The sequence below is a fragment of the Ranitomeya variabilis genome, chromosome 8 (genome assembly GCF_051348905.1).
Source record: "Ranitomeya variabilis isolate aRanVar5 chromosome 8, aRanVar5.hap1, whole genome shotgun sequence".
Lineage (NCBI taxonomy): Eukaryota > Metazoa > Chordata > Amphibia > Anura > Dendrobatidae > Ranitomeya > Ranitomeya variabilis.
In genome coordinates, this window is record NC_135239.1 from 161747878 (window position 1) to 161764346 (window position 16469).

Here is a 16469-nt window from a genome sequence, read left to right on the forward strand (position 1 = left end):
TGAGCTAAGCAGACCCTGAATCCTAAAAACCCAAACTGGATGATCTCTTCCCATAAATGAGCACTAATTTCTACGTACAGACATGAGCCAAAAGTCAGTCCACCACTAATGGACGTCTACGTGGTTCCACAGACTTCAAAGTGAGGTCTGATCTGAGCATGCGTACTCAGACTAATGTCACTCACAGAGGAGACGTGCGCTGCTCAGTTCACCTGATTCTGGTTTCCAGACCAGAAGTAGCTAAGCTAGAATCACAAAAGAGGAGAATAGTCCCCACACAGAGATGAGCTTACAGGTAATAGGACTATACGTGAAAACTGATGGTTAGAAAGGACATCTGAGAGGGGTGAAATTAATAGTGGAAAACCTCTTTAAATCACATGGGATTAGGTCTGCATTCCTGACTATGTTTAATTTCTAAGTACAGGTCAATTAGAACTTGTTTACTGCATTGTTCACACAGGGTGACAAAACTGTATGGGGGACATAATGACTGATGGTTAATACTAATGTCCTGCCCCATACAATGCATATGTTTACACATGAGACTGTGCTGCCGAGAACAACGATTTTATGCCTGCATAAATGATCCAATCAAATTGTTTGTTGATCATTTGTTGGCTGACCTGCATCATGTTTACACGGGCCAATGATGAACGACTGTTTGCCAATTATCAGCCTGTGTAAATGGCCATTTAAATAACGATCGTCTTGAAAGGAAATTATATCAAGTGTAGGAAGACAATATTTTTACACTGTTGTGCCTGTAATAGTCAATAGTCTTATAATCATGTGCTTCAGTTGTCCACGTAAATAGATAATCAGCCAAAACGGTTCACATGAAATATAAGGTAAGTTAATTTTTGTTAATTAATTTAAAAAGCGACATTAACATTCCAATTATTTTTAATTTATGGCAACAAAGCTCCAGGTGATGTTAATAACCCGACACAAATAAAGTAACAAGTACCGTATATACTCGAGTATAAGCCAAGGCACCTAGTTTTGCCACCGAAAACTGAGTAAGCTTATTGACTCGAGTATAAACTGGGTATGCATTGTCCCTTCATTCCTGTCCTGGTATGCGTGGCTCCCCCCGTCCTGTCCTAGTATGCATGGCTCCCCCTGTCGCTGTCCTGGTGTGCGTGGCTCGCCCCATCCTGTCCTAGTATGCGTGGCTCCCCCCCTCCCGTCCTTGTATGTGTTAGGAAGTGTCAGAGCCGTAGTTGTGGCTGAGAATATCGGATCTTGCGCGCCCTGGTCTCTCTTCACATACAAAGACCGTAATTTAGTCAGTGTACTTGCCTGTCTGCTCTCTGTACTTTCAGTTTCTCCTCTAAGTTGCTGAAAGCCTTCTCCATACGTTTGCGCACAAACAGAGACACAGTCCAGTTGTAACTTAAAATGTAGAACATTACATTTTCCTCTTCGCAGCACATCCTCATTATATACAACATCAGCATAGGTTTCCATACAATCCTCATTCTCCACTTTCTCTGCACTTCTTCCTATGGCCTTCAGTACGTTCCCGGGTCTTACCGTCTCTTGCAGTACCGCAGCCTCCTCCCTGTTCAGACTCACTACGCCCAGGAGTTCCCTCGTCCGTTTTGACCTGGATTTGAGGGCATCTGCCAATGCAGTGAACTGCCACATTATAGACCCACCTGCGTCCCCGTACTGTTGTTACCTCCACTGTAGCTTCCATTCCATCACTGCTGTCACACTGCTGCTAAGGCTGTACTTCTGGCCCTCTGGGCCCTGGGAGGCTGGGTTCCTAACTTTGAATGTTGCGGAGCTACTGGGTAGCTTGGGCTCTAATGCCCACCCAAGCTGTCCGGGCTCTTGAGCCCCTCTGCCTCTAACCAGTAAACTGTTCCTGCCTTACCCCAGTTAACTCCTCCCATGATCAACTATTAATTACACTGAGATGTCATTATCCATCTAGTGGCCCGATTAAGTTGGACAACTATGGAAAAACTGTACTCAATATTATAAAACATTCATATAGCAGCAAACAGTTAAAAAGCACTATATACATAGCAGATTGAAATCACATTAACATGGTGCGGTCACACTCTCACTAAATTAAAAACCGGGACGTGCTTAAATGGGTAGGGGGTGTACTAGTCCTTGCAACCCCTTACATTCCCCCTTCCTTTAACAATGGTTGTCCCTGACCAATCACACATAAAACTTTATTAAAGACAGCATATACTCCATGCAGGGAGACAAAAGATTAATATACACTGCTTAACATGAGCAAAGTCCTTTTTTAACGATGCTTGAGAGTCTCTTCTCCCTAAAGGGATGCCTGGCACTCAGTCCTCCAGATGATTTCCGCAGTATATAATCCAACATATTTTACATGCACATGACCTTCCCGTAAGGTCAACAGTCCTTGGGGAAGGCTTTCCCCTCCCTTTAAACTGAGCACTGTACTTGATTGACAGGTGCACTGCCTGTCCCAAGTACAGTCTGTTGCCGCAGTTGCACACAGTCCGTGACACAGTTTCAGGGCAAATTCCTGCTTTCCAGCAGAAAAGGTGCAACAGGTGCAACAAAACTAAAAATCAACACAACAGTTACTCCTGGCCATACCAGTCGCATTAACCCAGACTCTAGGAGTGTTCCAGGGCTCCTCTGCCCACTGGAATGTGAAACAGTCCTATATATCTCCTTATTTTATCCAATGCTATATGGTGCAACGAGTACATCTTTCTTTCTTTCAACAAGTTTTCACAGTTTAACGACACACGTCTCGTGTCGTGTTGGGCGCCCTTGGACTCAGGGCCCTGGTTCGGGCCGACTGACTCTGCAGCCACAAGAACTATGGTATGCCAGGTTAGCACAGTGTGGGTAAACTGGGGGTCAGGTAGGAAGTTAGGAGAGAGAGCTGACTGGGTTGGAACCAGGCAACACCTTGTGGCAGAGGGTGTTGTGGGGGAAGATTCGGTAGGGTCCCTGTCAGGTTTGGGACCCTGACAGAGGCCTGGCAAACAGAGGGAACGTCACGGGACCGTGCCTGCTCAGCATAGCGGCGGTGCCCTAAGAAAGGACAAGAAGCGAGATATATTGTGCTGAGTGAGAAACGGGATCAAAGCAAGAAGGAGAATACCAGTAGGAGTCGTGCTGTAAGACCGAGGCAACATCCTACTGAGGCGCACAGCCGGCGGCCGGAACGCCGAGGAAGTATTTATATATCTAGCTCCAAGCAATACTTCAAACCAACGGCAGGACAGTCAGTCACAGGCGGGCTGTCTCACCTAAATCACCTACGCAGACATAGGGGGCAACCTGTGGAGAGGGGCGACTCTAGGGTCCCGGAAGAGCTCCGAGCCTACCCGTCATACGGGTGCGTCCCAACCGTAACATCAGGGAGGGACGGAGGATTAGCAGAACATCATCTAATCGAGTTGTGAGGGAACACGAGAAACAGACACAACAGTTGTGGGGACTATCCCGTAAGCACAGCAGGGGAGGACCACAACACATAGCACTAGCAGGAAGGCACAGATTTCCACCTGCAAAGAGAACTCTGGAGGTGCCATTGGACCGGCCGGACTTGCGCAGCCTGGTGAACCGTATTCCGGACTGAGGACCCAGAGACCTTCAGTAAAGAGGTAAAGAGACTGCAACCTGGTGTCCTCGTTATTTACTGCACTGCACCACCACCACTATCCACATCTATTACTGTACGCCCCTCAGCAGGGTCACGGACCGGGTCTGGCCACCGTGACAACCCCAGAGCAGAGACTCGGAGGCCCGGTACCGGGTACCCCTCGGCCCTGCGGCAGTGGGGGCGCTACAACTGCGCGTCTGCCTTTTGCTCTGTCATATGAGCCAATGGCAGTTCATTGTACAGGCAGTGTTATTGTTATCTACACAGGGATTTGTTGGGATGCATTGATGTTTAATAGATGCGGACTGAACATGGGACCTCTTTATACTACAGGATATCACATTGGCGGTGAGGTAGTGCTTGAATAGGGAGGAATGAGGTGATTGGTGCAGTCATGACAGCGTGCCTTTATTTATTTACTTCTGACATCCACCATGTGTTGATACGAATATTTACGGCTATTATTATAGGTATTTCTCTGTATTAATAGGAAGCTATACACTTGTTTGGTGTTATGTGGTATATCTGGTGTTATATTTATGTATTTATTTTATTATATGTCTGTATGTAAATTATTTGGACGGCCTATTGTGTAGTGATTGGTGTGAACCATAGCCAATTTCTATTTAAAGCTGCCATTTTAACTGTTTTGTATGCTTGAGAAAAACCTTTCATGGTTGAAACGTCGCATTTGGCACAATAAAAGGAGCGTTTTTTCACCTGGATTGGATGCTGTCCTTCATTTCTACAGGGAGCTGACTAGGTCTGCTCTGGGACTGCATACTGCTCTGGATCTTCCCCTTGGCACAAGGTAACAGCCACCGGGAAGTATCCATACGAGCTGTCTTCTTTGATAAAGGAAACCCAATCCCCTCATCCTGGGGTCTGCAATACTTTATGGAAGCGGCATTGACGTAGACTTTATTATTAGTGCCTAACTCCCGTATGAAACCATATCCATGGCCAATGTCTGCAAAAACTAATTGCGCACAAGTACATCACCTGGCCATAGCGCCTCCCCCCATATTGGCGCAGCACTGCCTATACTTCCTTCTCACATCGTTTCTTGCATTCGATAATGCCTGCAATCCAGGCGGCCTGCCCTGGAGATGGAAAAGGGCCCCCCCGTCATCTGGAGGTAATCATAATGATGAGCCAAGAGTCTGGTCACCACTGGATGGGGGTCGGACCCCAGTGTTTGATGAGCATGCTGCAGACCTTGAGGTGCGGGACCACTACACAGAGGCTCATTCTCTGGAACGGTAGGCCGTGCAACAGACAGGCATTCCGTGGTGAGGGGTTGGGGCATGGGCCAGCCTTCTGTGGTCAAGGGGAAAGGTCCACTCACCATCTCCGATTCCAACAGCCTGACCGCGCTCATCTCTTGACCACCTGATCCCTCCGTGGACACAGTCATGCACGTCGACTCCCGATGCTAAAGTACTGGCTCGGCCTTCAATTCCGGTGTGGGCACCTCCAGGGCTGTTGCTTTTTCTGTTCGTGGAAGCACTGGCTCCGGACGAAGAGGTTCCGGCACCGCCGGCCACCAGCAGCGCTCCTCCGCAGGTACCGTGGTTTGGTCTGGGTGGAATTAATTGTCGACTTCTCTTAATTCTCCTGGTCGGGCCTTCTTCTCTTCTTACCATCATTTCCACTCTATGCGGCCTATGCACCTGCAATGACGGGTACAGGAATGGTCCATCGCTGCCGATGCTGTGTCTGACGCCTCATTCTTCTCATACGTGCCCATGATGGGCGGACCTGCGGATGTCACCCAATGGATTTTTGCACCACCTCTGGGTCGGCACGCCCACCAAGGCTTTGATCACAGTCATTGTTCTCCTCTTTGGCACCATTCTCGACCATCTGTAAAGCCGCCATCTTATTCACAAATAAAGGGTCAGTTACATCCAAAATTTCATTCACGTCCATTACATTAGTTACTTTTGGGATAACAGCATCTTCATGCTTCACGGCATCCCCGCTTTGCATGACTGCGGGATCCTGCCGACTACTCCAAGTGTGAGGGAATGCCAGAGCCGCAGTCATGGCTGAGAATATAGGATCTTGCGCTCCCTGGTCTTCCTTCACATATAAAGACTGTACTTTAGTCAGTATACTTGTCTCTCTGCACCTTCAGGATCTCCTATAAGATGCTGAAGGCATTCTCCATACATTTGCACACAGACACACAGTCCAGTTGTAACTTAAAATGTAGAACATTACAGTTTCCTCTTCGCAGCACATCCTCATTATATGCAACATCAGCATAGGTTTCCATACAATCCTCATTCTCCACTTTCCCTGCACTTCTTCCTATGGCCTTCAGTACGTGCCCAGGTCTTACCGTCTGTTGCAGTACCGCAGCCTCCTCCATGTTCAGACTCACTACGCTCAGGAGCGTTTTGACCTGGATCTGAGGGCATCTGCCCATGCAGTGAGCTGCCACATGGCAGGTTTCACACTTGCGTTTTGATCTGCAGCATTTTAGCGCTAAAAAACGCATGCGTTTTTTTTCTATACTTAACATTAGAAAACGCATGCGTTTTTTTGCATGCGTTTTGACGCGTTTTCGGCAACGCATGCGTTTTTTGACGCGTGCGTTTAGTTGCAGAAATGCAACCTGTAGTAATTTCTAGCGGCGTTTTTTTGCGGCAAAAAAATGTATTGCTGTCTATGTAAACGCATGCGTTTTTAAGCACATGTGTTTGCTTGCGTTAAAAACGCATGCGTTTTTATAGAAAATCACAAGAAAACACAAGAAAAAACAAGAAAACCCTAACCCTAACCCTAACCCTAAACACAAGAAAAAACAAGAAAACCCTAACCCTACCCCTAACCCTAACCCTAAGCCTGACAAGCCACCCCCCACCATCAAGGTGATAAAGGGATACAAACCCTACCCCTAACCCTAACCCTACCCCTAACCCTATATGACAGTCAATACTCTACGAGTTTATATTTTTAGTACTCTATAACAATACCGTATATCTTGGGGTGTCCACATTGAACAAAGCTTTTTATTAGAAGAATGTCCTGGTCACCAGGTCAACATAATAGCCAATTCCTATGGATCCCTAGGGTTAGGGTTAGGGGTAGGGTTAGGGGTAGGGTTAGGATCCCTTTATCACCTTGATGGTGGGGGGTGGCTTGTCAGGGTTAGGGTTAGGGTTTGGATCCCTTTATCACCTTGATGGTGGGGGGTGGCTTGTCAGGGTTAGGGTTAGGGTTTGGATACCTTTATCACCTTGATGGTGGGGGGTGGCTTGTCAGGGTTAGGGTTAGGGGTAGGGTTAGTATCCCTTTATCACCTTGATGGTGGGGGGTGGCTTGTCAGGGTTAGGGTTAGGGTTTGGATCCCTTTATCACCTTGATGGTGGGGGGTGGCTTATCAGTGACCTGGTGACCAGGACATTCTAATAAAAAGCTACCCCTAACCCTAACCCTAGGGATCCTAACCCTAACCCTATCTATAACCCTAACCCTAGCTACTTCTATTTATAGTGGGTTTTCTAGTTGATTTTGATGATTGGCAGCTGTCACACACTTCTCAGCATGCGTTTAAAAAACGCAAACACATGAAAAAACGCATGTAAACGCAGCAAAACGCCGTGTTTTTTTCTGCATGCAAAAACGCATGCGTCTAAAAAACGCGGCGTTTTGCCGCGTTTACATGCGTTTTTTCACCACATGTGTTTTTTTAAAAAAACGCTGCAGATCAAAACGCAAGTGTGAAACCAGCCTTATAGACCCACCTGCGTCCCCATACTGTTGTTACCTCCACCGTAGAACTTTACTTTTTCCTCTTCGCAATTTTTTTTACAGCTAATTAATATTTGTCAGTGTCCACATAGGAAACATATTTTTTGAAAGTTAATTGCTAAATAATATTCCTCGCCTATTGTTGAAATAGCTAATACTTATCTAGCAGTTGTGCGACTGGCGCAAAACCTGCTGAGCTATTCAAACGTCATTATTTACCAGAAATTTCCCTGAGTCTGCTGTTGGCATGTGTCATAAAGTCGATATAGAAAACAAAATAAAACTACAAGTGCTTCTCATAAAATTAGAATATCATCAAAAAGTTAATTTATTTCAGTTCTTAAATACAAAAAGTGAAACTCGTATATTATATAGAGTCATTACAGAGTGATCTATTTCAAGTGTTTACTTCTGTTAATGTTGATGATTTTGGCTTACAGCCAATGAAAGCCCAAAAGTCATTATTATCTCAGTAAATTAGAATAATTAACAAAAACATCTGTAAAGGCTTCCTAAGTGTTTAAAAAGGTATCTTAGTCTGTTTCAGTAGGTGCCACAATTATGAGGAAGACTGCTGACTTTACAGATGTCCAAAAGGCAGTAGTTGACACGTACCCAAGGAGGGTAAGCCACAAAAAGTCAAGTCATTGCTAAAGAAGCTGGCTGTTCACAGAGTGCTGTATGCAAGCATATTAATTGAAATTTGAGTGGAAGGAAAATGAGTGGAAGGAAAAAGTGTGGTAGAAAAAGGGGCACAAGCAACAGGGATAAACACAGCTTTGAAAGGATTGTTAAGAAAAGGCCATTCAAAAATTTTAGGGGAGATTCACAAGGAGTGGATTGCTGCTGGAGTCATTGCCTCAAGAGCCACCACATACAGATATATCAAGGACAAGGGCTACAAGTGTCGAATTCCTTGTGTAAAGCCACTCATGATCAATATACATTGCCAGAAGCGTCTTACTTGGTCCAAGGAGAAAAAGAACTGGACTGTTGCTCAGTGGCCTAAGGTCTTGTTTTCAGATGAAAGTACCGTATTTTTTGGACTATAAGATGCACTTTTTTACCCCAAAAAGTCGGAATATACTTACAAATAGTCTGGCGGCAGGAGTCGGGTGATTCTGCAGCAGTCCCAGTCCAAGGTTGCAGGGCGATGATCACACTCCCTTCCCAGGCTGGTGCAGCAGGTGCTCTGTGGTGCGGGGGGCTGTGCCAGCATTTTGTGAAAGCCCAGAGGCCCCCACACATCCATTGCTGAAATGCGGTGGTCTCTGGGACAATGGTGGCCTCCGCGACACCGAGATCTCATTTGCAGAGATCTCAATCTGAGCATGCGCCGCCCCCTGTGGGCATTTTCCCAGAGGCTTTCATAAAATGCCGGTGGAGCTCCCTGCACCGCAAAGCACTGCTGAACCAGCCTGGGATGGGATTTATCAGAGAACCTGCATTACAGCAATGGATGTTCGGGGAACTCTGGACTTTCACAAAATGCCGGCGGAGCCCCCCGTACCACGAGCACCGCCGAACCTGCTGCACCAGTCTGGGATGGGAGACATATTGCCGGACCACTGAACACCCCCTGTGACCACGCTCCACCAGCGCTGACGATCACCCCTGGTAAACTGAATTCGAACTGTAAGACGGACCCCCATTTGGCACATTAATTTTTTCCCCTATTTACCTTCTGAAAATTTGGGGTGCGCGTTATGGTCCGGTGCGTCTTATAGTCCGGTGCGTCTTATAGTCCAAAAAATACAGCAAATTTTGCATTTTATTTGGAAATCAAGGTCCCAGAGTCTGGAGGAAGAGTGGAGAGGCCACAATCCAAGCTGCTTGAGGTCTAGTGTGAATTTTCCACAATTAGTGATGGCTTGAGGAGCCATGTTATCTGCTTGTGTAGGTCCATTGTGTTTAATCAAAACCTAAGTCAGCGCAGCCATCTACCAGGAAATTTTAGAGCACTTCATGCTTCCCTCTGCCGACAAGCTTTTAGGAGATGGAAATTTCTTTCTTGGCACCTGTCCACACTGCCAAAAGTACCAATGCCTGGTTTAAAAACAACAGTAGCACTGTGCTTGATTGGCCAGCAAACTCGCCTGACCTTAACCCCATAGAGAACCTATGGGGTATTGTCAAGAGGAAGATGATAGACACCAGACCCAATAATGTAGACGAGCTGAAGGCTGCTATCAAAGCAACTTAGGCTTCCATTACACCTCAGCAGTGCCACAGGCTGGTCGCCACCATGGCATGCTGCATTGATGCATTAAATACTGAGTGCATTTACTGAACATACATTTCAGTAGACCAACATTTTGGATTTTAAAATCAGTTTTCAAGGTGGTGTTATAAAGTATTCTAATTTACTGAGATAATGACTTTTGGGGTTTCATTGGCTATAAGCCATAATCATCAACATTAACAGAAATAAACAATTGAAATAGATCCCTCTGTAATGACTCTATATAATATACAAGTTTTACTTTTTGTATTGAAGAACTTACATAAATTAACCTTTTTATGATATTCTAATTATGTGAGAAGCACCTGTATATTGGTTAAATAAATAGCGTATCTTTGTCTAGCAGTTATGCAACTGGTGCAAAGCCTGCAAGAGGTGCGCAAATGTCATAATTTACCCGTGCCAATAATTTTTCTTACTCTGCTGTTGGCATGTGCCATAAAGGCGATATAAAAAAATAATAATTTTCTATTGGTTAAATAAATATTTAAAGTATTTTTATCAAACAATTGTGCAACCGACTCAAAGCCTGCAGAGATACGAAAATGTCACTATTTACTAGTTATTTTCCTTACTCTGCTGTTGTTGTGTGTCATAAAGGTGATATAAAAATATACTAATTTTCTATTGGTTAAATAAATAGCGTATCTTTAACTAGCTGTTGTGCGACTGGCGCAAAGCCTGCTGAGATACGCAAACATGACTATTTTCCTGTAATTTTCGTGAGTCTGCTGTTGCCGTCTTTAATAAAGCTGATATCTGAAAAACAAATAGCCACACATTGCTAGATACAGGGAATTTGTACATAACACCTCTGTGAGGGTACTTGTGAAAAATACAGCCAGGAAAACAGTTTTTCATAACGCATTGAATATGGGATCGAGTGACGTTAAGGAACGTGGATGTGGTGGTGCCCAAGGCCATGTGACAGATCAGAAGGTGACTATATCTAGTTCTAGTTTCATGTTAAAATTCAGTCAGCGCGCTACACCAGAAAAACTAGAAAACTAGAAAAGGGCTCTAAAAGTGAACCTGGAAATTATAGGCCAGTAAGTCTAACCTCTACTGTTGGTAAAATATTTGAAGGGTTTCTGAAGGATGTTATTCTGGATTATCTCAATGAGAATAACTGTTTAACTCCATATCAGCATGGGTTTATGAGAAATCGCTCCTGTCAAACCAATCTAATCAGTTTTTATGAAGAGGTAAGCTATAGGCTGGACCACGGTAAGTCATTGGACGTGGTATATCGCGATTTTTCCAAAGCGTTTGATACCGTGCCGCACAAGAGGTTGGTACACAAAATGAGAATGCTTGGTTTGGGGGAAAATGTGTGTAAATGGGTTAGTAACTGGCTTAGTGATAGAAAGCAGAGGGTGGTTATAAATGGTATAGTCTCTAACTGGGTCGCTGTGACCAGTGGGGTACCGCAGGGGTCGGTATTGGGACCTGTTCTCTTCAACGTATTCATTAATGATCTGGTAGAAGGTTTACACAGTAAAATATTGATATTTGCAGATGATACAAAACTATGTAAAGCAGTTAATACAAGAGAAGATAGCATTCTGCTACAGATGGATCTGGGTAAGTTGGAAACTTGGGCTGAAAGGTGGCAGATGAGGTTTAACAATGATAAATGTAAGGTTATACACATGGGAAGAAGGAATCAATATCACCATTACACACTGAACGGGAAACCACTGGGTAAATCTGACAGGGAGAAGGACTTGGGGATCCTAGTTAATGATAAACTTACCTGGAGCAGCCAGTGCCAGGCGGCAGCAGCTGCCAAGGCAAACAGGATCATGGGGTGCATTAAAAGAGGTCTGGATACACATGATGAGAGCCATGGGCGGACACACTGCATGTTCAGCCTGTGCAGCTGCACAGGGGCCCAGGAGGACAGGGGGCCCGATCAGCTGCTCAAATATCTTACTCTCTCAAAGACCCAGCGGCTGCATCTACACTAAGAGGAGAGGAAGGGGCCGTACCGAGTCTTCTGCTGTCAGAGAGGGGCCTCTTCCTCTCCTCTGAGTTGATGCTGCCGCTGGCTCTTTGATATGATGAAGGAGCCCGGGATCACTGGACACGCCCCCCAGAATCCCCCCAGCCAGTCCTGCCTCCTCCTCACTGCCTCTGACTGCTGCTGGGAACAGCCTCTGAGCAGTCAGTACATCTGTCACCTCTGCTGCCTCCTGAGCAGTTCTGACAACTGAACTGCTTGATCAATGTTCACATGAGAGATCACATCAATCCCCCTGTAGCTACCTCCACCTCCTGTACCGAGGGGGCTTTATTGGAAAAAAGCTGCACTGGCCCATTCAGATGCAGGAGCTGCAGTGTGAATGCTGCTTGAGTGGGCAGTGCAGCCATTTCTCAGTAAAGACCCCTCAGTACAGGGTTGGTAAGTGGCTACGGGGGGAGGGGAGGGTGATGTGATGGCCGATGTTCACATGGGTCAGGCACCTGACAGAACTTCTCAGGAGGAAGAAGTCTCAGATCCACTGACTACGGGGAGAACACTCTGCAGCTATCAGAGGTAGTGAAGAGGCAGGAGGACTGGCGACAGCTGGAGATCTGGCCAGTAAGTGCCGATGGAGGACTGATGACCCCCAGGATGGAGCTGCTGGAGATGGAAGAATGCACCTGCCAGAGGGACGGCACGTGTAAGTAACAAAATGTGTACAGACTTACTATCACCTATGTGTATTACCATACTTCTGTGCACCTGTTTGTAAAAGTCTATATATAAGTATCTATATATATGTATATATAATTGTCTAAGGGTCACTTCCGTCTGTCTGTCCTTCTGTCACAGTTATTCATTCGCTGATTGGTCTCGCCAGCTGCCTGTCATGGCTGCCACGACCAATCAGCTACAGGCACAGTCTGGAAGAAAATGGCCGCTCGTTACTCCCCGCAGTGTCCCCGGCGATCCGCTCCATTATCTCCGCTCCCCGCAGTCAGTGTCCCCGGCGCTCCGCTCCATATTCCCCGCCGTGTCCCCGGCGCTCCGGTCCATACTCCCCGCAGTGTCCCCGGCGCTCCAGTCCATGCTCCCCGCAGTCACTGTCCCCGGTGCTCCAGTCCATGCTTCCCGCAGTCACTGTCCCCGGTGCTCCGCTCCATGCTCCCCGCAGTCACTGTCCCCGGAGCTCCGGTCCATGCTCCCCGCAGTCACTGTCCCCGGTGCTCCAGTCCATGCTCCCCGCAGTCACTGTCCCTGGCGCTCCGCTCCATGCTCCCCTGTTGTGAATTTGGTTTCTGGGCTCCCCCGGTGGTCACTGGTGGTACTGAACTTGTGTGCTTCATCGCCTCTGTTCACCTGTTTCCATCTGGATGTGGGAGTTGTCTATTTAGCCTTGCTCCTCAGTCATTTCTATGCCGGCCAACAATGTTACCAGAAGCCTTTCTGTTGCATGTTCCTGCTCCTAGACTACTATCAGCTAAGTTGGACTTGTAGTCCTAAGTTTGTTTTGCATTTTTGTTCCAGTTCTCTGTGTTTGAATATTTCTGAGGCTGGAAGCTCTTGTGAGCTGAAATTGCCACTCTGGTGTCATGAGTTGATATTAGAGTCTTAAAGTAATTTCAGGATGGTGTTTTGAAAGGGTTTTCAGCTGACTGTGTAGTTCCCTTTTCTGTCTTCCTACTATCTAGTAAGCGGACCTCAATTTGCTAAACCTATCTTCATACTTCGTATGTCAATTTCCTCTAAAATCACCGACATTATATGTGGGGGCTACTGTCTGCCTTTTGGGGAAAATTTCTCTAGAGGTAAGCCAGGTCTGTATTTTCCTCTGCTAGGGTCAGTCAGTTCTCCGGCTGGTGCTGGGCGTCTAGGGATAAAACGTAGGCACGCTACCCGGCCACTGTTAGTTGTGCGGTAGGTTTAGCTCACAGTCAGCTCGAGTTCCCATCTTCCAAGAGCTAGTCCTTTTGTATGCTTGACTACGGTCTCTTGCCATTGAGAACCATGACAGTTTGGCCGGCCATGGGTTAAAATAATTGGCAGAAGAAAGGAGAGAAAAGAAGTCTGCAGAGAATTTTTTTTTTTTTTTTTTTCCTGAGTTTGCTCATTAGTTGATTCACTAGCATCTCTGCTTACTGCAGCCTTCGTCTCTCTCTCCTTCTAATCCTTGAATGGTTCTGATTTCACCTGATGAAAATGGATCCTCAGAGTTTAGCTACAGGTTTGAATAATCTCGCTATGAAGGTTCAAAGTTTACAGGATTTTGTAATTCATGCTCCTATATCTGAACCTAGAGTACCTTTGCCTGAATTTTTCTCCGGAGATAGATCTCGCTTCCAGAATTTCAAACATAATTGTAAATTATTTTTGTCTCTGAGATCTCGCTCCGCTGGAGATCCTGCACAGCAGGTCAGGATTGTAATTTCCTTGCTCCGGGGCGACCCTCAGGATTGGGCATTTGCTTTGGCACCAGGGGATCCTGCGTTGCTCAATGTGGATGCGTTTTTCCTGGCTTTGGGGTTGCTTTATGAGGAGCCTCATTTAGAGATTCAGGCTGAAAAAGCCTTGATGGCCCTGTCTCAAGGGCAAGATGAGGCTGAAATATACTGCCAAAAATTTCGTAAGTGGTCTGTGCTTACTCAGTGGAATGAGTGCGCCCTGGCGGCGAATTTCAGAGAGGGTCTCTCTGATGCCATTAAAGATGTTATGGTGGGGTTCCCTGTGCCTGCAGGTCTGAATGAGTCCATGACAATGGCTATTCAGATTGATCGGCGTTTGCGGGAGCGCAAACCTGTGCACCATTTGGCGGTGTCTACTGAGAAGGCGCCAGAGATTATGCAATGTGATAGAATTCTGTCCAGAAGCGAACGACAGAATTTTAGGCGAAAAAATGGGTTATGCTTCTATTGTGGCGATTCAACTCATGTTATATCAGCATGCTCTAAACGTACTAAGAAGGTTGATAAGTCTGTTTCAATTGGTACTTTACAGTCCAAGTTTATTCTATCTGTGACCCTGATTTGCTCTTTATCGTCTATTACCGCGGACGCCTATGTCGACTCTGGCGCCGCTTTGAGTCTTATGGATTGGTCCTTTGCCAAACGCTGTGGGTTTAATTTAGAGCCTCTGGAAGTTCCTATACCTCTGAAGGGTATTGACTCCACGCCATTGGCTAGTAATAAACCACAATACTGGACACAAGTAACTATGCGTATTAATCCGGATCACCAGGAGATTATTCGCTTCCTTGTGTTGTATAATCTACATGATGTGTTGGTGCTTGGATTGCCATGGCTGCAATCTCATAACCCAGTCCTCGACTGGAAAGCAATGTTTGTGTTAAGCTGGGGATGTCAGGGGACTCATGGGGACGTACCTTTGGTTTCCATTTCGTCATCTATTCCCTCTGAGATTCCGGAATTTTTATCTGATTATCGTGACGTTTTTGAGGAGCCTAAACTTGGTTCACTACCTCCGCACAGAGATTGCGATTGTACAATAGATCTGATTCCGGGCAGTAAGTTTCCAAAGGGTCGTTTATTTAATCTATCTGTGCCTGAACATGCTGCTATGCGGGAATATATTAAGGAGTCCTTGGAAAAGGGACATATTCGTCCTTCGTCATCTCCCTTAGGAGCCGGTTTTTTCTTTGTATCTAAAAAAGATGGCTCTTTGAGGCCGTGTATTGATTATCGGCTTTTGAATAAAATCACGGTTAAATATCAGTATCCTTTGCCACTGCTTACTGATTTGTTTGCTCGAATAAAGGGGGCCAAGTGGTTCTCTAAGATTGATCTTCAGGGGGCGTATAATTTAGTGCGAATTAAGCAGGGGGATGAGTGGAAAACCGCATTTAATACGCCTGAGGGCCATTTTGAGTATTTAGTAATGCCTTTTGGTCTTTCAAATGCCCCTTCAGTCTTTCAGTCTTTAATGCATGACATTTTCCGTGAATATTTGGATAAATTTATGATTGTGTATCTGGATGATATTTTGATTTTTTCGGACGACTGGGACTCTCATGTCCAACAGGTCAGGAGGGTTTTTCAGGTTTTGCGCTCTAATTCCTTGTGTGTAAAGGGTTCTAAGTGCGTTTTTGGGGTTCAAAAGATTTCGTTTTTGGGGTACATTTTTTCCCCCTCTTCCATTGAGATGGACCCTGTCAAGGTTCAGGCTATTTGTGATTGGACGCAACCCTCTTCTCTTAAGAGCCTTCAGAAGTTTTTGGGCTTTGCTAATTTTTATCGTCGATTTATAACTGGTTTTTCTGATGTTGCTAAACCGTTGACTGATTTGACTAAGAAGGGTGCTGATGTTGCTGATTGGTCCCCTGCTGCTGTGGAGGCCTTTCGGGAGCTTAAGCGCCGCTTTTCTTCCGCCCCTGTATTGCGTCAGCCTGATGTTACTCTTCCTTTTCAGGTTGAGGTCGACGCTTCAGAAATCGGAGCTGGGGCGGTTTTGTCGCAGAAAAGTTCCGACTGCTCCGTGATGAGACCTTGCGCGTTCTTTTCTCGTAAATTTTCGCCCGCTGAGCGAAATTATGATATTGGTAATCGGGAGCTCTTGGCTATGAAGTGGGCTTTTGAGGAGTGGCGTCATTGGCTTGAGGGGGCTAGACATCAGGTGGTGGTATTGACCGACCACAAGAATTTGATTTATCTTGAGTCTGCCAGGCGCCTGAATCCTAGACAGGCGCGCTGGTCGTTATTTTTCTCTCGGTTTAATTTTGTGGTTTCTTACCTACCGGGTTCTAAAAATGTGAAGGCGGATGCCCTTTCTAGGAGTTTTGAGCCTGATTCCCCTGGTAATTCTGAACCTACAGGTATCCTTAAGGATGGAGTGATATTATCTGCTGTTTCCCCAGACTTGCGACGGGT